The following is a 21,078-nucleotide window of genomic DNA, read 5'->3' as shown; positions in this document are numbered from 1 at the left end:
GAAGACAAAGCTGGATTAGGAACCAGATTTTAAAAGTCTCCTTGAAAGACCATCTGTTTACAGACACCCTTCTCACACCCCACACCTCGCCCTTGATTTGGACCATAAGTTCACAGCAGAAGCACCGCTGAATTTAAAGACATACACGCACTGCTACTATGAAGCCTAGTTCCCACATATATGTTCTGAGCTTGTCTCAAGTTTCCCTTGTTATGTAAGCACTCCGGGGCAATAAAACTTCACTTACATCCAGCAGTTTGTGAGTCTCTAAACATTAGTCTACCTAACTGTACAATTCTTTTATTGGCAATGGACAGCACTGGTGTTTTATTTACATTGATCACATTGTCGATGCTATATGGAATAACCATTTAGTAGCCTATTAGCCTGTAACATTTTTATTACTGTTGTTAAATATCATTACCCATACTGAACTGTGCAACAGAAAAATCAAGTCAGAAAATCTAAAAACTGAGAACTACAGAGCTGTTACTCACCACCCCCCACCCCTGCCCCAACACACCCATGTAATCTGTAGATTCCGATGAGAAGAAAGGAAAACAATGAGTTTTCACTTTTCACAGATAGAGGTCACTAATGGCCTGGATTTGAATCGCTGTGGCAGAAACCACAAAGTTATTAAAGTAATCTAGTGAAAAATGAACTTGAATAGAAATTAAAGATACTGAAAGACAGTTATCCAGAAAGGTCTGACCTGAATGGAAATGAAATCACATCACCTTGACCTTTGTTGCATCTTCTAAGCAGAGCAAAACCAAAAGAGAGCCGCCAGGCACCCTTGCTGTTTTTTAACTTCAGACACTGGGGACCGCGGAAGTGGCAATTCTTCCTTGCAGAGCATAAAGCTGAAGAGTCAGGAAGAGGAGATGTTCACACCAGGTCTCTACAGAATAAGGCTTCTGCACTTCTACATGCTTAAGCCTTTCTTGAAACCAAGCTTCAGACTTGGAAGATATAAAGTTGCTTTCGGGAGATGTGTCTAAATCCTAAATCAAACTCTCCAGCAGGCCAGAATATAAATGTAATGGTATCAAAGGAGGTTCAAATTAGATCCAGGCGGTCAAAGGCAAACCCGGATAAGATCATAGTATCTGAAACCCGGCATACAGGAACAGCGATGCCTGTTTGGGGAAACCTGAGGCAGCCCAGCAGGGTATCATTTGGAAATCTACTTTCTGGTGTTAAAAGCGTCCCCAGGAATTTCTAAAACTGCAATGAAGCTACCGAAGTATTAAGACACAGGCATCTTAAACCAACCAACAAACAAACAAACAAAAACCAGCATTCCTTCCATGCTAGGTTTGTAATAGGTCTGCTACAGTGCAGATAGCTCAATTCTTTTTCCAATTTCTTGTGCCTACTGCCATGAGACATGGAGTGATGCTTGAAAATGCATTTTCCAACCTCCTCCAGTCACAGACACTTGCAATTCAACATGACAATATCGTGTTGCATGGTCACTCATGTGATTATTAATAATCCATAAATGGTTTAACCCTCTCCTGCACTTCTGATGTGGGGCTTCTGATGAGGGGAGGCAGAAAACTTGTACTGGGGGACTAGTGACATTATAGGCGAATAAGCAACTTTTCATGGCACGCCTGAAAGACTCTTCAGTCAAAGACTGATTCTCATCTAATATGGTGGCCTGTCAATCTTACGCATCTGGCATGTTGCTCAGTGATTAAAAAAAAAAAAAAAATAGCCCAGGGCTAACACTTCAGATACTAACCTAAAATTGTACATTTCATACTGATTCATACTGCAAGGACCAAATACATCCCCAGACACATGCCAACCTGCATTCTATCTACCTCAAAATGTTTGGGAGTGGGGGGGGTCATCTTTTAGCTGGAGATGTAATAAGGTCATACAGCTGAAGTCCATAGACAATATCGGCGGGAGAAAGAAGGTCGCCATCATATTAGCTTTTGGCTGGGAGAAGTTAGGCATAATAAATTTATCAAGAATCCTGTGAGCCAGTGGACTAGCCCCAAAGCTCCCTGACCCTGGGTGTTTAAAGAGTCTCCCAGCTGAGGGGGGAGCAAGAGCTCCCATTTAGAAAAGGCTTTGCATACCAAATGCAGCATGTAAAGAAATCTAATCAGCATCTTGCACTTCTGCGAGAGCATTTACACGGATTTGTGCCTTGTACTTGATTAGCTTACTGGAAGCTTTACAAGAGATTCCCTCCACTAAAATTAATCAAGAGCTCTCGGAGACTGTTTTCCATTTACAAGAGAAGGCAGGAGGAGTTTTCCAGGTGAATAAATAAGGATCATAATAAAGATGATGGAACAACAAACGCCGAGATGCTTGGAAACTGGAAACTCGACTAGGGGAAAAGGGACGTCGGGGAGTTGGGTCTGGACCCTTTTTGCTCTCAGGGTGAGACGCAGGAGCTGTTTGACCGGCATAAGAGAGGTTGCAGCTCAGGAAACGTGAGTCCGCTTCCCGCGGCTCGGAGCACACACGCGACCACTCACTACCCTCCACGCCACTGTGCATCAGGCCACCGAGGAAAATCGGCCTCTCTGCAACGCCACTCACCCTCCACACACACTCACACACCCGGGCGGACGATCACTGCATATCCACACCAACAACGGCTAACATGGTTCCTCTCACCCTTCTGCAATCAAAATGAGCCTTCCAAAGTTCCTATTTTATGACGCCAGAAGGTGAATGGAAGGAGGGAGGCAGGGCTCCGGGTATGCGAAAGGGTGAAAAATACATGTTCCCTTTGCTTCGTATTGTCGCACCTCGCCCTCTCCCTGCCAAGTAGCTTTCTGGCATCAGCTCAACCGGGCAAGCGAATGAGGATGGGCTCGTACCGTTTTTAAAAGATACTAAATTGGGGTGAGAGAGTAGGAGGGTGAAGATGGGACTGAGTGAAATCTACGCAGCATTTCCCTGGACTGGAGAATACTAAAAGCCATTGAAGAAAGATTGTAAATGTCCTCCGGGCTCCAAAATGAGGCACCATCTGGGGCCAAGGGCTCCCACCCGTCCTCAGGGGAGGCTGGCCTCCCAGCCCAGCTGCCCACCCGGCGCGAAGAAGCGCCAGAGATCTCGCCCACGTTCCAGGAGACCTCCCCGCGCTGGGTGCCCACTCTCGGGGATCTAGAACTTCGCCTGGATCTGACTTTCCGCCGGATCGGGCGAGCGTCTGAAAAAGCGCTGAGGGAGGGAGCGGGAGCCCCGCGGACCTGCCGGGAAGGAGAGGGTCGGGGGGTAAGCGTTACCTGCGAAGGTTTTGGAGGTCTCCTGGCGGCCCCGGTAGGAATTCCGCTCGGCGCCGCGTCCTTCCCCAAATCCAAACTTTTGCTCCGTCCTCCAGGTGGCGGCGGCGGCGGCGGCGACGGCGGCGGCTGCCGGAGCCCGGCCCTGTCGCCCGCAGCGTCGGGGCGCGGGGGTGCGGAGGCCGGACCCTCGGAGCGACACGCGTCTCCCCGCAGCCGGCGGGCGCCCGGGCGCCCGGCTCGCCTGGCTCGCTCTCGCCTTCCTCCCCTACGGAGCCGCGGCATCGTCTCCCCGCGGCCGCCTCCGCCACCTCCGCCTCCAGGGCTCGGGCATGCCACTTTCCTCTGGGCTCCGGCCGCCGCGGCCCCCGCCTCTTCTCCCCGCCTGCCTCCCCCTCTCCACCTCCGCCGAGCCCACGCGCCCCGCAAGCAGGCGGGGGAGCGGGGCACCGCGGCGGAGAGCGGCCCCGCAGCGCCCGGGGCTCCTCGGAGACGGAGGAGCCCGGGGGAGGGCGGCCGGAGAGCCGAGCGGGCGGGCGGGCGCGCCTCCGACGCCGGGGAGCCGATCGCGCAGAGCCGGGCGCGGGGCGCAGCGCGGGGCGCGCGGGGCGCTGAGTCCGGCGGCGGCTCCGACCCGACTGCCGCCTGGGCGCAGCCCGGCCGGGCTAATGTAGGCGCCGCGGCGCCCACCCCCAGCCCTCCGGACACCCCCAGGAGGTGTTTACTGGAAGGAATTCGCGGGATCGCCTCCGCCGCTGCCGCGCTCCTCCTCTGCCTCGGTCCCCGGCGCTCTGGCGCGCTCCCCTCCTCGAGTCCTCTTTCTCTCCCTCCCTCCCTCCCCTCCGCCCTCCCTCTCGGAGTCCCTCCCACATTTCTGGTTTAAAGAATGCTCGGGAGGCGCGGCTGCAACCCCAAGCTTTCCAAGAGGCAAAGTCAGCCGCGGCCGTTAACCCTGTCCTCCCTGGAGCGCGTGGCACGGCGAGCGCCCGGGCCAACCCCGCGGGTGCCGCCCGGACGGCGCCCGCCCTCCCGACTCACTTTCTTCCCTGCACCCTCCCACCCCAGCTCTGAAGGATGTGGCCACCGTCGGAACGGCCGAAAGTTGATTTCCCCCCCACTCCCCGCCTTGCCCGCCCGGCGTGGTCCTTCTAAAACCAGCTGATCTAGGATTTAGACGCTGAGGAATGATCGAAACGGGAGATTAGAGGGTAAAAAAATACATCTTTCAACCAAGATGGCGTAATTTCAAATGCAGGCAACCTTGGTGAGTTGCCCCCTACCCCACCCCTAGTTCCCTGATCCCGGATCTTCTTAAATAATTTAACCGGAAAATAATCCAAAGTTTAATATAATTAATTCAAACACCCCCATTTTCTCGTTACACCCTGGCCGCCGGAAAGAGCTCGTTCATTTGCCCCCACAGATGACAAGAAACGACCACTTTCAGACACATGGTTTAGGGAACAGGTTAGACAACGGGGCGGGGGGCGGGGGGAGCTTGATTTGCACACAGGCTCAGTTTCCACTCGGCGATCTCTTTGCAAAGGTTAAAGAGGAATGTAAGAAAACCAGGTCCACGTCTCTCTTGGAAAAAGGGGGAAGGGAAGCTTTTGCTTCTCTCCTCTCACTTCATTAAGGTTCCTCCTGCCTCCAGTAAGTTGCTGTCATGTTTTAACAAGTCTGGAGAGAGGCTCAAGCTGAACAGAAGAGGGAGAACGAGTTCGCGCCAAGCGCCGGGCTGCGCCGAGACGCGCCGTCGGTGGGGCCGGGCGGGAAGCAGCCCGCGAGCTAGAAGGCGGCCCAGGAACAGCTCCCGAGGGACCCGCTCGGCTATCGCGGCAGAAGAGTTAGGCAGGGGCGGTGACCACCGCCAACCCGGGTTTGATTTCCCCGTCCTCGGTTCGGAGTCTGAGTCACTTGGCACCACTTTCCTAATTGTTTTTATTTCCTTCGCATCCCTGTTGTGTCTACCGCCTTCACGTTTTGTGAGCGCCTCCATCGAGTTAAGCAGACTTGGAGGAAGGCCCAATGTGCCTCGCAAGCACAAGCCGCGCCGAGATCCACCCAGACGCATGCTCGAGACGCACGCTGGCACTCGCGCTTACACACACACACACACACGCACACACGACCCCAGGTCGTGCCCGTGGGCCGCTGCTCCCGCGTTGCCTTCTGAGAAGGTGGCCCCGTAAAATGCGTTTGCCTTACAGATGACAAAGCCGCTTTCCTCCCCCAAACTCAGTGTGTGATTCATACACAGCCCGGGTTGGGGGTTGGCTGGGGGAGTTAAGTGAACCAAGGCTGACAGTGAGTGCCATCTTGCTGGGAGGTGCCAGCATCAAAGCCCCAGGGACCACAGCAGCGGTGGCCTCCTCCTCCACCCGCCGCCGCCGCCGGCCGGAGCCTCAGGCGCTCCAGGAGTTTACCGGACATCAAGTGTGGGTTCAGCCCGTCCCAGGCACCCTCTCCGGATACTTCCTTTCCTTGGTTATTGTCCCGACCTCAACCCACAACCTTGATCTTGGGCCTGATTACAAATGAGAAGTGACCGCGCCGGCGCTGAAAGCGCGGGGACAAGCCCGAGACCGGTCGGCGTGGCGGAGGAGGCATCTTTCCAGCCTGGGGCGCGGTGGCGGCTGGCAAGGCTCCACTCGCAAGCTCCTCGCTGTCCGATTCGCCTCTCAACCCAGTGCTGGGAGGCGTTAACCGCTCCCCTCCCCGCGCCCCGCGCAGCCGGAGTCGGGAACACAATCCCAGTTCAGCCCGGTGGGCTGCTCCCGCCTTCGCCGTCCCCACTGGCGCGCCTAGAAGACCCGCTGGAGGGAACTCAGTGCCAGACCGCTGAAGTCCTGCACGGCTGGAGAAAAGACTTGCTTAGGTGTGTGTGGGGGTGGCGTGGGGGAGTAACTTATGGCCCAACTCGAAGGAAAAGGAACCAGCACCCTCCGCATCTTGTTAGCTACTCAAGGATCCCCGGTTGCGGGCAGGGGGCAAGCTGGTGGTTTTAGATGCAACGGCTTGATGGTAACGCTGGTGACAGTACCAGCAGACGGAGCGTGCGCAGGGGTGGGGGCCTAAGGGAGCGTTGCTCTCTCAGAAGTTAGCGTTCATCCTGGCGAAATGAGAGGTTGGATTCAGGCAAGGTTAGTGGATCTAGAAACCCCAATTTAGGATCGATGCTCCGCGGGGGACTAGCTCACTTGCGTCTTGACCCAGAGCTCAGTTATAAAACTCCTTAGAGGAGGGAGGTTCGACCTGCAGCTAGATTTCTCTTCTCTGAAATCGGGGGATAGTTAAGCAGTCTGTTCTTTCGGCGGATGAAAGATAAAGCTTAAAGCATCCCATCCCAAAGATCACCCCCAGCGGATTAAATAATAATAATAACAATCCCCCTTAAGAGACCGCGTGGTGTTGGCAGAGCGGCAGCCAGGTCGGTTCTGGCAAAGTCCACCTGGCACCTCAGCCCCTTTACCTGGCGGCCGCAGCTCCTCGCACTGCGCTCATCCGAATCCGACAGGGTCGGGGAGGTGGGAAGGGAAGGAGCTGGCTCCACAGCAGCGGGGCTCCCGGGGCATGGTATTATTTTAGGGGTCGCCGCCAAGGTCCCTCCTGCCCATCGTTGAGAACTGCCAACCCGATCCCCGGGCTGGGTGGACGCGGCGGCGGGCGCGGAGCTGACGCGTCTTGGCTTCTGGACGCGCGGGACCGCAGGCCAAAGACCACCCCCCCGGGGCAGGGACCGCGCGGCCGCTGGAATGCTCTCCCGGCTCCCCGGTTCCTCCGCGGTGAGACTGGAAGATGCCACCCTCGCAAGCGACGGCGAAGGGTTTCGAACGTACAACTAACTCGCAGGTACCTAGCCTGAGACTGAGAGCTGCCTTCCCCCTCCGCCGCCTGTCCCTCCTCCCGGGGAGGGAGCTAACTTAACCCTGTGCGCGCCCTGCTCTCCTCCCTGGAGAAGCTGTGATCCACGAGGAAACCGCAGGCGGAGGCTCCCGGGCAGCGAGCTTTGTTCACGTGCGTTTCCAGTGGGTGTGTTCCTGTCTGGGGGCACTCGCGTGGCAGAACGCCAGTGGCAGGCTTCCAGCGCCCGTCTCCGGCATGGGAAGGAGCCCTAGCGTTTCATCCGGACCAGACCCAGCCCTCCCTCGGAATCTAATTTTTTTTTTTTTTGCCAACAGTTACTAGATTTATTGGAGTTGCCAGCGAAGTTGGGTTTTATTCCCCCCCCCCTTTTTTTTCCTGCCCCCTCCCCTCTCCTACTCGGGACCCCCGGATTATTTCCTTTCCTAGACCGTGCTTTGAAGTTGTGGAACTCTCTGCTCCTTCTGACTCTGGCTTTTTAACTGGCGTGTGCGAGACGAATTGTAGAAGGCACCCACCCACTCACGCCAAATTGAAACGAAGCCGCAAGGGTCTCCCAGTCATCCAGTGTCTGCAGCAGCCCAGAGACCACAACATATTCAAATAAGATTAAGAGATCGGAAGGTGGGGGCGAGGGGGTGGTGAGGGATTTTTGAGACCTGAGTGGGGAAAGAGGTGGGGGGTGGGGGTGGCGGGGAGACACAAGAGAGCCCGCGCCTTAAAATGGAATCAACAAGGCGAACACGGAAGAGAATGACGAAGCAAAAAATATGAGTCCCGACGTGGAAAGCAGTCAAATTTGAGAACCTGGATTTTAATGCTTATTTCCCCAGTTTCTTTGGAAGCGATAAAAAGGGAATATGAGCCTCCGCCTTGGCCACCCAGATGCTTCGCATTTTGTAAACATCTTCCAGTAAGTGCTCCGGACTCCCAAGAAGTTAACTGAAGTTGGAGGCGAGTCATCCCATGGAGGCGGAATGGAAGGTTAGACGAGAGAAAACGGAGAACAGAGCGCCTCGCTGTCAGCGTCGGCCCCCAAAGGGCCACTCAGAGCGCACACTCAGACGTCCCCAACCGACTCCTTCCTTCCCCATCTCCATTTCGAACTAAGAGAGACCGAGCCTTTAAAAGCCATTCAGAGAAGAACACTTGAATCTTGCCGAACCCGAGTTATTATAAATAGAGGAAATCCACCGGAGGATAGATGTTCCCAGATTCTCTCTGCTGCATAAAGGCCGTTTCAACCGCCTCTCTGAGCCAGGCCAGCCCGCCTCGTCAATGGGAACGCTGTTTCCAGCCCGCTGGGTACAGAATTCCGTTGTAAATCCTTCTAGTTTGCCAAGGTGGCAGCAAAGCATAGGAATAACTCCTCAGGCTGCAGCAGCAACTAGGGAGACCACAGTTTAGGAAGAATATTCATCTACCTGCTTTTAAACAGCCATCTTCGTGTGTGAGAGTGTACATAAGTATCCGCTCGAGGTTCTTTGGAAACCTCAGTGTGATATGACAGTATAATTATTTCATCTTTAAGGATGCATTTTTGTTTCAAGGCAAAACGGAACCCTGTTCAGGTTTTACTTTCTGATGTATGCTACTGGAAAATGAATGTGACTGAGAAAGGGAGAGGGGATGCTTGCAGATGTCCAGAATTTGCATATAGATGATTGCTGTTTCTAAAGTATAAGAGACTGTCCTGTGAACATACTCCCATTAAAGACTGCTGGTGCTGTTTAATCCAGACAAGGAAAATGAAGTATGGAAAATACCACACCAAATATATGAAATTTCTTAGGCACATGACCCATGAGTCAGCTCTAGAAAAGTATGATGGTGAGACCAGAGGAAGCAAAAAAAAAAAAAAAAAAAGTTAATGTGGTTCAGGGGCTCCAGAGTATAGTAGTTTTGCAGACTCACAAAACTGTGATAATTAGGTTATTTTTATATTTTATATTTATATTTTATAGAGAAACTATCACTAGTACATGAGTATTGACATGGAGAGAAGCAAAAAGCAAATTTGTGAGCTTCAAAAACCAGAATGGCTGTTAATTGTGCTTAGGACTTCAATCTCCAGGAGAGTTTTCAATTGAAACTTAATGGTTTCAAATCCGTTAGTGCCTCCTCTCCATGTTTCTTATTCCCCTCCCCCTCTGCACCTGTGCATTGACTTTTCTTTCTGATACTCGGTTAAAGTAAAGATAACATAGAATTTGGATTCATAAGATCATGGTTTAAGCCCAAAGGCACTAAAAATTTTGATCCTGGGTAAATTCAGCTTCAAGCCACTGTCTTATGAAATGGACATCCCAACACCTGTTCTACCAGCCTTATAATACTGTCAAATCATGAGTCAGTGTTTGTGAAAGTGCTTCAGAAATTTCAGTTGCTGTTGTTGGTAACAGTACTATCATTACATCACACAGTGTCAGCCTTCAGAACATAGGAAAGTTACATCAAGCTAAAGGTAGTTTCCTCTGATGTTATCGTCTTAGATCACCTTGGCCCATTTATCAAAAGGAAGAACCAACACTGCTGCATTGCTACTAACTAAACTCAAGACTTCATTCCAGTATTCTGGCCTGGAGAATCCCATGGACAGAAGAGACTGGTGGGCTATAGTCCATGGGGTTGCAAAGAGTCGGACATGACTAAGCAGCTAAGCACAGAACAGCACAGCAGTGTGTGACACATATTTTATGAGTGTGGCTTGGTTTTTGTGATCCAGTGACATTAATAAAATGAACATCTTTCTGACTTTGGAACACCACACTACAGTATGTGGTTCGTCTATTCATCCAACAGACGTCTGTAGAAAACAAAACAGATAGCAGGTATATGCTGAGTAGACTCAGTTCCAAACTTGTCAAAACTTTCAGTCTGGTAGAGACACATTGCCAAATAATTATACACTCATGAGGTAAATATAACAATTGAGGTATATGCAAAGTACTTCAGTGTCCTGAAAGAGATTCTCTCTCGAGGGAAGACCTCATGCAAGTGATGAGGAAGATCTTTTGACAAGGTCTTGATTTTAGAGGGGATTCTCTGTCTTTCTTTTATATCCAGCTGTCTGCATACAGCAGTCCCAGGCACCAACTCGACTCTCATGTCTCATGGAAAACTCTTTGGGCCAAGAATTGAAAAAGCAGTGTGGAAGTAATTGATTGACTATCCATTTCTCCAAGCCTTGGTTTCTTTGACTTTCCATGTGGGTTACAAGATGATTATAAGTGAACAAAAACAGAAGGTGCATACTGACTGGAAACAAAAGTACATTAAACCACGGAGATTTCCTCTTACAAAGACCTGCCATTTGTTAAGCAGTTGCTCTCCGTTCCAAAGGGAAGCTGGCAAACACCCTGAAGCAAACACTCTCCAACAATGCTGGGATAGAGTAAGTAAGGGAGACGCCCTTTTAGCAATGCTACAGGAGTGATGTAAAGATATAAGCCATTTTAAGAAGAGATGAAAGATCTACTCAGGGATTTATTCAAACCTGGTCACAACCATTGTGGAAAGTGTTCCCCAGCCTTCCATATCTGACAGTAGTCTTGATGAAGGCAGAGGTGCTATTTTAATCTGAGAAAACAAACTTAACTGAATGAGTATATAGGATTCTGATTGGAATATGTATTTGCATACATTTATATTTTCTTACATATAATTTCCCGGTACACTGTACATATACATGCATGCACATATATGTGTACTTCCTACAGTCTGGTAACATATTAGAAAAATAAAATTGCATTCTTTAGAAGGTCAGAGACAGTTTTTAAGACTGAGGGTCTTTATGAGAACAAATATCTTATTGCTTAAGTTTTTTGTATAGTTGCAACAGCCCTGAACTTGGATTTGTAAGATGGTACTCTAAGCCTCCAGATTTCCCAGGTGACTCAGTAGTAAAGAAGCCACCTGCCAATGCAGGAGATGCAGGAGACAGGAGTTTGATCCCTGGGTCGGGAAGATCCCCTGGAGGAGGAAATGGCAACCCACTCCAGTATTCTTGCCTGGAGAATTGCATGGAGAGAAGAGCCTGGTGGCTACAATCCATGGGGTAGTAAAGAGTCTGACAAAATTAACGCTTCATTTTACACTTCATATTTTACTCTGTATAGCCTTAAGCCATGAGTTTTACTTGTGTTGTAATTTTTGCTTTTCTGGTAGCCTTGTCTCCAAGCTTCAACATAGAGAACTGCTAAGTTTTTGTAAAGTTGTTCTAAACAATACTTTCTGGTACGACTGTTTGCTACTGAGTTGAACTACTCAAAAAATAAACTTTCTCAGCCTAGGAAATTCTTAGCTTATCTTTGCATTGTATCATTAAAATGTTTCCATAAAATTCTGTTGGCCAATTTTCTTTCAGAGTTGTTAGTTTCCCCACTTAACTAATAGAGGTAAACTAAAGTTTTTCAAATGATTCTTTTGTTTAGTCATTCCCCCCACCACACACATTTTATGGCTGGATTATTTCAGTTCTTGACTTTCTGGGTTTAGTCATCTCATCTGCTTATTCAGTTGGAACAACTTGGATTTCATGTTTCCACTTTTCCACTTAAAACATTCTTGAAATACAAAATTAACAATAAAACTTGATCATAAACAAAGTTAAAGAAATACTTTGTCACAGATAAAACTAAAAAATCATGTATCATGAATGTAAGTAAATTTATCAGAATTTGGTTTTTACTATTTATCAATAGTACAGGGACAGAAGATAAATTCTACTTCCTAAAAACTGAAGAGCCATCGTGGTTCACCAGTCCGTTTTGTAGGTAGACAAAGGTCATAAAAAGATCCTGATGCCGGGAGAGACTGAAGGTGAAAGAAGGGGGTGACAGAAGATGAGGTGGTTGGATGGCATCCCCGACTCAATAAGGAAACTGCAGGAGATCGTGAAGGAGTGGGAAGCCTGGCCTGCTGCAGTCCATGGCGTTGCAGAGAGATGGGCAGGACTTGGCAACTCAACAACAGCACAGAGGCCATGAGGTTCAGTTCAGTTCAGTTCAGTTCAGACGCTCAGCCGTGTCCGACTCTTTGCGACCCCATGGACTGCAGCACGCCAGGCTTCCCTGTCCATCACCAACTCCTGAAGCTTGCTCATACGCATGTCCATCAAGTCAGTGATGCTATCCAACCATCTCATCCTCTGTTGTCCCCTTCTCCTCCTGCCTTCAAAGGCCATGAGGTTAGTTTCTCCAAAGAAGTCATTAAGAGCTTGAGTTTGAAAGGTCTTCCCATTCCTTGGCATTTTGATGAGATGTTTAGTAAACCCCAGACATGATGTCAAACCACAGAAAGACCTAAATTCTTCTGTTCTTGGATAATGTATTAATTTTTATTTTTAGGGATTCTGATGTATTTTCACATTTATATAGTGGGATTTCTTTTCCCTTTCACTTTAGTGCTTTATAACTGTTACAGCATTAGATTATTAAGTGCAACAGATACAAGAATAAAGATTATCAGATGAGACTTGGTGGAAAGTCAAGCAGTCAGCATAAAGAATACCTTCATTGCTTAACCCTTTATCCCTCACAGCATTTCTAAATTAACTATTTGCATAAGAGAATTCCCCACCTCCCACCCATGTCCCAGGTCACAGAACCAGAGAAGCACCTATTGATACATTTCAGGTCTCGAGAAGCCTGTTCAGAGTTTAGCCCCTAGTCCAGCCCAACTGTATGCTATATTCTCTCATAAGCAGGAAACTTTTTTTCTTGTCACTTTGGATAAAATCAAAGATTATTAAAAAATTTCCCTATGATTTAAAAGCCAGATTCCTTTAAAGACACAGTGTATTCCTCACATATCTGTCCTAAGCAGACAGACTTAAAATTGCAGGAGTAAACTTATAAAAGCTAAAGAATCCTCAAATCATTAAGGAATTTCAAATCATAACCACAGTGAGATACCGTTTCACTCCCACTATAACAGCAAAAAAAAAAAAAGCAACCTACCCCCATTCCAATTCTTCACTGTCAGTCCAGTAGTTAAAACTCCATTCTTCCAATGCAGAGAGTGTGGATTTCATCCTTGTTTGGGGAACTAAAATGCCACGCTCCTCAAGGTGTGACCTAAAAAACAAGCCCCAAACCCCACAATAAGCAGTTGGTGAACAAGCAGATAATTTGGAAGTCTCATACATTGCTGATGGGAATGTAAAATAGGACAGCCATTTTAGAGAACAGTTTCGTGTGACAGTTTCTTAAAAAGTTAAACATAAATGTACCATGTGACCCAGAAGTTCCACTCTGAGTTATATCCACCCAAGAGAAATGAAAACATAGATTCACACAAACACTTTCACATGACTGTCCTTAGCAGCATGACTTGCAATAACCCCAAACTGGAAGCAACTAGCATGTCCATCAGCTGGTGAATGGATAGCCCGACTGTGGCACGTCCAAGCCATAGAACACAGTTTGGCAATAAAAAGAACCAAGTGGGGATACATACTAATGAATGAGTGAACCTCAAAAATATCTTGCTCAGTAAAATAAGCCATACTCAAGAGATCTCCTATTCCATGTTTTAATTTATAATAAATAGAAGAGGCAAATTTGATGAATGCAGAGAGCAGATTAGTAGTTTCCAGAATGAAGAGGAACTGGAGGAAGGAGGAAGAAATTGGGGACGTCACGGGTGGCCCAGTGCTTAGGACTCTGCCCTTCCACTGCAGGGGGCGTGGGTTCAACCCCTGGTCAGGGAACTAAGATCCCACTTGCTGTGCAGTGTGGCCAAGTAAATTAGATTAAATTAAGATTTAAAAAAAGAAGAAGAAATGGAGATTGGCAGTAAATGCACAACTGATTCATTGTTAAGAGATGCATAACTTGGTAAATTTACTGAAAATAATCAATGAATCGTACACTTGAAAAGAGTGAATTATGTGGTATGCAAATATGTCTCAATAAAATTATTTTTTAAAAGCTAAGAGGGTTGATGTCAACATCCATGAATATTTAATCTTATAAATATTCTTGTTAGATCCTCAAACATCACCAATAAATAGGACTTGAATTATCTCGAGTGATAAATAAAGAACATGATGGTATTAGAAATAGCGAACTAATAGTCAAGCTTCAATAATTCATTCTCCTTCCTTCTTTAAAACAGCAAGTCATTTGCAATCTGAGTAAATCTATGCATGTGGTCCATAAAATTCAGAAGTAGAAAAAACAAAATGCTGAGTGATATATCCTCTCCACTCCCTTCTCTGGGGGAAAAAAAAAAAAAAAAAACAACAACTAACATTTGAAAAATGTCTATGAATCACTATGGAAAAACAAATTTTCTTCTTTGTATTAAGTTCTCTGCTTACAGACTCCTCTGCCAAAAGATTCTATTTTCACAATCCATAATACATTTGTTTACTATGGTTTAAGGAAACATGATTTTCTATTAATAAAAACCTATCTTCCACAATAGAATTACCAATTAGTTTAACATATCTCTTTAACAGCTAAATTCCTTCAGATATTCGTCAATCAAGAATCTTGTTTCTCTCTGTCCAGTTGCAGCAACATAAATATCATTTTGTGGAGATGTCAAATTTTTCTTTTTTTCTGGCAAAACAAGAAAGCATAAGACAGATGGGTTAAGAAGAAAGTCAGACACAGTATTGGCTGCCAAAGGGAAGAAAAAAATAAAAGAAAATAAAGACAACATCTTGTCCATCAAGTAGCTCAGATCAAGAGTCTCTCTTTTCTCAAATGGTGACAGCTCCAGACCTGTGCTCAACCAGAAAATAAATAAGCAAAACCGCTGAAAGTGTTTCTCCATGGGTTCCACTGTAATGTCTGGAATAGATACACCTGTCATTTTACTAGGAGGATTACCGGGGGGCGGGTGGGGGTGGATATATATATAGCTATAGGAAGGGAAAGAAAGGAAACACAAAGAAAAAAGAAGAAAATTGAACAAGAGCACGCCACGTGCATTACACTGGGATAAATTGTCATCATGCTTTTCCGGGTACCGCTGATGAACATGCTCAGAAAAAATAATCTACCCCGAATAATACAAAAGGATCCAAAGGACAGATAATCTTCACGTGGGGAGCTTCAGGACAGCTGACGTAGTTGCTCTCAGTTGAAAACGGGCCCTGATGGGTATTCTGCCTTCCTTTTGCTCAAACAGGAGTTTGCCCACCAGATGCGGTGAAGTTGAGTCTGTGTACTCTCTCTAATGGCCTTTTTTTACAGCCAGGAAGACCTTGTTTTTCAGGCCTCAGGAAGCTGTTGATAGAGTGAAGGAGGTTAGAACTGTGACTAGATCCCCAGACCTGTGGGCCATCCATCACCCGTTCACAACAGCGTCCCAGCTGGAAGGGAGGTGAGGATGAGCACATGTAATGAGGTCTGAGCTTTGAAGGGAGAGAAACACAAGTCTGAGGGTTTTGAGATCGACTTCTTGAATGGATGCAATGAGAAATATTTAAAATATTTTATCATGGCTCTGAATCACATTTATTTATTTATTTATTTTACATTTTGCACTCTCAGGCTCTAGGAAAAGCCTAGGTTTTGAAGGTATTAAGAATGTTTCTTAATGGGCCAGATTCTTTGCCAATGCCTCATAGGAGGTGTTTAAGTCTAAGAGCGGGTTGCAGCATATTTGGATTAGAACCAGGCTGAGTTCTGGTATCAAATATGTTTCCAACTAGCTGAGTATTTAGGAAAACCACTCAATTTTCATAAGGCCCAGATGTCTCATCTCATAGGTGATAATAATTTCTGGCAAACTTGCTTTACATCATTTTGTAAGCATAGAATAAAATGATAAATGTAAGAGTATCTCAGAGAAAAAGCATTTCCTTAAGTTAAGGCATCATTCTTAAGAGAAAATGAGAATGTCTTCTCTTTAACCCCTTGGTTTGCTTGGAGATGAAACCCAGGGTCACTCCTCTAGGAAATGATCAGTTTCTGGTTTGTGCTTCTTAGGTTATAAGGGGGATAAAGGGCTGATCCTCAGCTGTGACAAGTACAAAGTCCTATGCTTGGCCTGGTGCTTGGAGAGCCTCATTAATCATGCTCCATTGTGCTGTAAGTTCTGTAAACAGTGCAAAAGCATAAAGCACAGCCCTTTCTTTGCAAGGGACATCTTTCCAACCGAGCTCCAGGAAGCCTTTGAGATTTCCTCAAATAGCTGGGTTTCGTTTCAGTCATTAGTTAACCCTGCCTGGTGGGTGACTCTGAACCCCACCAGGCAGGAGTAAGAGGATATGTATTCAAACAGTACAATCATGGCTTGTGCTCGTCACATCACCATTGGGAACAGTAGGGGGCTTTCCTTCCTCGGGATAAGTCAAATCATTTATGCGGATCCCATAATATTCCACATTATTATTGCCTTTGAAAACTCATGTCACAAAGTTACAGTTAGAAAAAGAATGCTGACCATCCTTCTTACAGATACTTTGGGTAAGATTAAAAGGCAAGTGCCATTTCTTACAGACTTATATAGTCTATTGGGAAAGTCTTTTCTTCAAATAAATGAGTGACTATGAACAATACAGAAACTCAGATCACCTTTGGGACTATGAATCAGAGAACACTGAGGTATGTTCCAGGACTCATCCACTCAAAGTTCCTTATTATATTTTGGTTACACTTAGCTTCCAAAGTCTGTAAAATCCTCTTGTTTCTAAAGATTTTATGGTTTCTTTATTAATTAATATTTTATTAATAATTTCCTTCACAGAAATGTTTTAAAGCATATCTATCCATTGGAATGTAGTTCTTTTTAGCTGTGAAAGCAAAAACCCAACAGAATTAATGCAAACAAGATCATCTAAATAGTTCTTTGTGTGAAACTGGTACAGAAACGCTGTTGTTTAGATGCTAAGTTGTGTCTGACTCATTTGCAACCCCATAGACTGCATCCCACCAGGCTCCTCTGTCCATGGGATTGCCCAGGCAAGAATACTAGAGTGGGTGGACAGTTCCTTCTCCAGGGGATCTTCTGTACCCAGAGACTGAGAACATACATCTCCTGGATTGGCAGGTGCATTCTTTACCACTGATTCATCAGGGAAACCCAAAGAAATACATAGAAATGTATATTTTAATACTATTAGCTTTACAATTTAGTCGAGGAAGAATTCATTGAAGTCCCAGTTTCCAACTTGTTTTGGAGATCCAAATACAGTAAGTTGAGTAAAAACACTTAGTTCTGGCTCATTTTCTTGCCTTTGATGCCCACTATTCATTCATATCCCAGGAAAAGCCATGACTATGGTGGTTAGACACTGGTTTAATGAGGCAAATGCTGGAGTCTACATAATAAGCAAGACATTATCCCTCATTATAGGTAACATGGAAAACTTTATGAGCCTTACATTAGGGTGACATTTTGCACAAGAAAAGAGCATTTGGCTGGATCTAAGATCGTCTATAAGCACAGCTCAAGATAGAAGATATTCCCATAATTAATAAAATGTTTATGAAAAATGAAGCATGTATTTACTTTCCCTATAACAGCGATTTTCTTCGTCATCAGTGCTCCTAATATTTCTCCTTCTCTGACTTCTAAATGTTTTTTCCCTTTCATATTAATACTTTGCATTATTTCAAAATAGTGAGATTCAAACTAAACAATTATTAAGAGTAATAATAATTTGCAGAGGGTAAGTTAGAATCATTAATAACAAGATAAATGGATGTGATAATGTCAACATGCTTAGAATAATGGACTGAGAATTGTGAATTACAACTATGGAATTTTCTGCTGGTCCTTGTATATTATAACCCAGTAAATATGTTGAGTTATTCCATCATACTTTCTCATAGAATATTACCTGTACAAATGTAGCTAATTTCTCAACAAAAAAAGAGTCTATATTCTTTCTATTACTCTTGGATTTTTTCTGCATTGCTCTAAATTTGGTTGTTCTCTTTGACTTTTACAAGCGTCCTGTCATAGATTTTTTTTTTTTTTTTGGTAAGTATCTGCATGGCGTCCTTGTTTTATTGCTTAGGTTATTAAATACTTCTGAAGCCCTACTGTGTGCCAGGCACTTCATTTGATCCTGGCAACAGTGGCAAGAAGTAGATTATTGCAGAGGATTCAGACAAGTCAGTGGAATTACAGTGCAATTGTGTTCAGTGCTAGCCAGGGGAAACATGATGTTCTGTGTAAGAGCATAGAATAAGTAAGCACCTAACTCAGTCTTTTGGAGTCAAGCATGCTTTCTGATAGGGTATGAAATGTGGCAGAAATATGAAGCTGCTTACTTTGCTTGGGATATCTATTGTCAAGGAGAGGAAAAACAGAAGAGAAAGAATTTAATAACAGGGCTTGCAACTTGTGTTTAAAAAGTTGAGATTTATACTGAAGGGAATAGGGAGTCATTGAAGGTTTTTAAATAAATCATAAGATCCAGTTTGTGCCTTTGCTGTTCGACCCTGCCATAGACAGCATGTCAACAAATGAACATGTGTGCTTCAATAAAGCTTTATTTGCAAAACAAGGAAGCTGGCAGGAACTGACCCACGGCCACAGTTTGCAGAACTAGAGTGCCCCTGCTGAGGCAAAATTACAAGAGTTTGGTCACTGGCTAGAAATAAGGGATGGGGGACAACAAGATATTGGCTCAGTCAATGTATCAGAGAGAACTACCAGTGGATGACAAAAAATTGGTTAGAGGCATATGAAATTACATATCATGTAGGATATTGTAGAAGAAGGCAATGACGCAGTAGAAGTGATTACAATTTGGAAGATATCATTCAATGGCCATACAAACATGAGTTAAATTAAGCACTGTAAAATCAGAGTGTAAGCTAGTAACTATATTTGTAAAAAACTGTGATGCAAGTTTATACCTGTAAAATGAATAATCATTTTTAAACATAGGAGTTAGGAAGACAGCATTTGAACACCAATGAGTTCTAAGAATAATAGGTGCTAGATACTGGCAAAGTATTATGACGCAGGAACATGCAATATTTTGAAAAGCTTAACAAAGAGTCATACATAAGCTGCCGAGAGGGGAATAAATATGGAAACAGTTAAAGAAAGGATGTGACTCATAGGAAGAGAGCCAATCTGAAAATTCAGAGAAACGTAGGGAGGAGACCAAGGAGAAATCCAGAGTGAGATGAAATAACTGTTTGGGGAGCAGATGGTGCAATATCTCATTCTTAAGAGATAAGACCAGTGAAGAGTCTGCCTTTTCTCCTTAAAAAGTTACATTACTTATATTTTGTATTCCACTTCTTTCCTTTTGGGAGTGATTTCCTCTGTAATTCATCTTTCTTCAAGATTGGAATGTTATCAGTATCCCATCTAATGTCACCATTGTTACCTTAAAGACTTAAGATTTTCATGCCATTTTATTTTTCTTACCCTCTCCATCACCATTTTTGCTTCCATCCTATATGTTCTGCAGATGAGCATGAAGTCAGTGAGGCTGCACTATAATGTGAAGTTAAGATATTTTGGCAACTCCTAATTGCTGGTTCTGCAAGACATTTGGGAGATATTATATATCATGAGTAAAGGAAATCCCCTCACCCCTCCTTTTTGGCATGCTCCTCTTGGGCAATCACAGTTAGACCATCAATGCAAGAAGATGTAGCTTTTAAACTCTTGGCAAATATAACTGGGAACATCAACATTTCATTGGTTTTAGCATCCAAGATCCAGATATCCAGCCTGGACTCCTCCTCCTTGCCACCTCCCCAATCCCCATTCTTTGGAAACTGGGTGTCAGTGTCCTCAATGTCTAGAGACTTCTGGCATGGAAACCACCACCAAGCAATGAAACATTTCCTTTACATGTATGTTGAGTCACGTCAGTGTGCTTTAGATCTTGAGAACCCCTCCCAGAACTGTCTAAATGCCACCATTTTAAAGGAAAGCATTGATACAAATGTCAAAAGCCAGTGACAGCAGGGTTGATGCCATCCCAAGTTCTTAATTCCAGCATGACAAGCCCTGACTATATCCAGATGTCTGCAGATAAGGTTTCATTTAACTTGTCCAGAAAAAGAACCTGGAGGATTACAATTGAAAGTTGTTTATTCAGAGCCTGTGTACAAGATCTAAGAAGCACATTGATGTGGCTCAATGTACATGAAAAGGAAATGTTTCAGTGGCATCCTCCTTTCCCTTATTTCCAGCCAGTGAGCAACTTTTGCAATTTTACTTCAGCAGTTATGCAAACTGTGGCCTGTGGGTCAACTTCTGCCAGCTGCCTTGTTTTGTAAATAAAGCTTTATTGAAACACACATGTTCATTTGTTTACACATTTTCTATGGCTCAGTTGAGTAGCAAAGGCACAAATTGGATCTCATGACATTTAAAAACTTTCAGTGTATACATGTATATAGGTATATATGTGTGTGTATGCACACACACACACACACACACACACACACACACATATATATATGTTCCAAAAAGCAGATCCTAAGACCTACATTTTCAAAAACTTTTATCAACTTCTAAAGATACTTTGGCCACTTGATGCAAATAACTGACTCATTTGAAGAGACCCTGATGCTGGGAAAGACTGAAGGCAGGAGAAGAAGGGGACAACAGAGGATGAGATGGTTGGATGGCATCACCAACTCAATGGACATGAGTTTGGGTAAACTCCTGGAGTTGGTGATGGACAGGGAATCCTGGCGTGCTGTGGTTCATGGGGTCACAAAGAGTTGAACACGACTGGGTGACTGAATTGAACTGAACTGAAAGATCCTCCTAGTTATATTGTCCATCATGTGGAAATAAGTACATCAGTCTCATAATTCATTCTGGAGCTTTTCTCTTTAAATATGTGGTTCATTTTAATAAAACAAGGAATAGATTTTTTGTTTTGTTGCTGTTTTGTTTATTAAAGGAAGAAAAAGTGCTAGCTTTCTACCAAGTACATTGTTAGACTGAGGGTGGATCTTTCCTTGATGGTGCTTCATTGTATTCAAAGTGTAAAGAATATTTCAGT

The 21,078-nt window shown here is 45.2% G+C and overlaps 1 protein-coding gene across 1 annotated transcript in view; it reads right to left on the bottom strand.

The window, feature by feature from the left end:
• The window catches only part of FLRT2 (fibronectin leucine rich transmembrane protein 2), a 107,690-nt gene extending 100,189 nt beyond the window's left edge, over window positions 1-7,501 (bottom strand). The window contains exon 1 of the mRNA XM_003586603.6: window positions 6,736-7,501. The gene's annotated coding sequence lies outside the window, so the exon portion shown is untranslated. The remainder of the gene's footprint in view (window positions 1-6,735) is intronic.
• Between the last annotated feature and the right edge of the window lie 13,577 nt (window positions 7,502-21,078).

The sequence above is a fragment of the Bos taurus genome, chromosome 10 (assembly GCF_002263795.3).
Source record: "Bos taurus isolate L1 Dominette 01449 registration number 42190680 breed Hereford chromosome 10, ARS-UCD2.0, whole genome shotgun sequence".
Classification (NCBI taxonomy): Eukaryota; Metazoa; Chordata; class Mammalia; order Artiodactyla; family Bovidae; genus Bos; species Bos taurus.
Note: the sequence above shows the minus strand (reverse complement) of the source record. Positions and strands in the feature narration are given on the sequence as shown.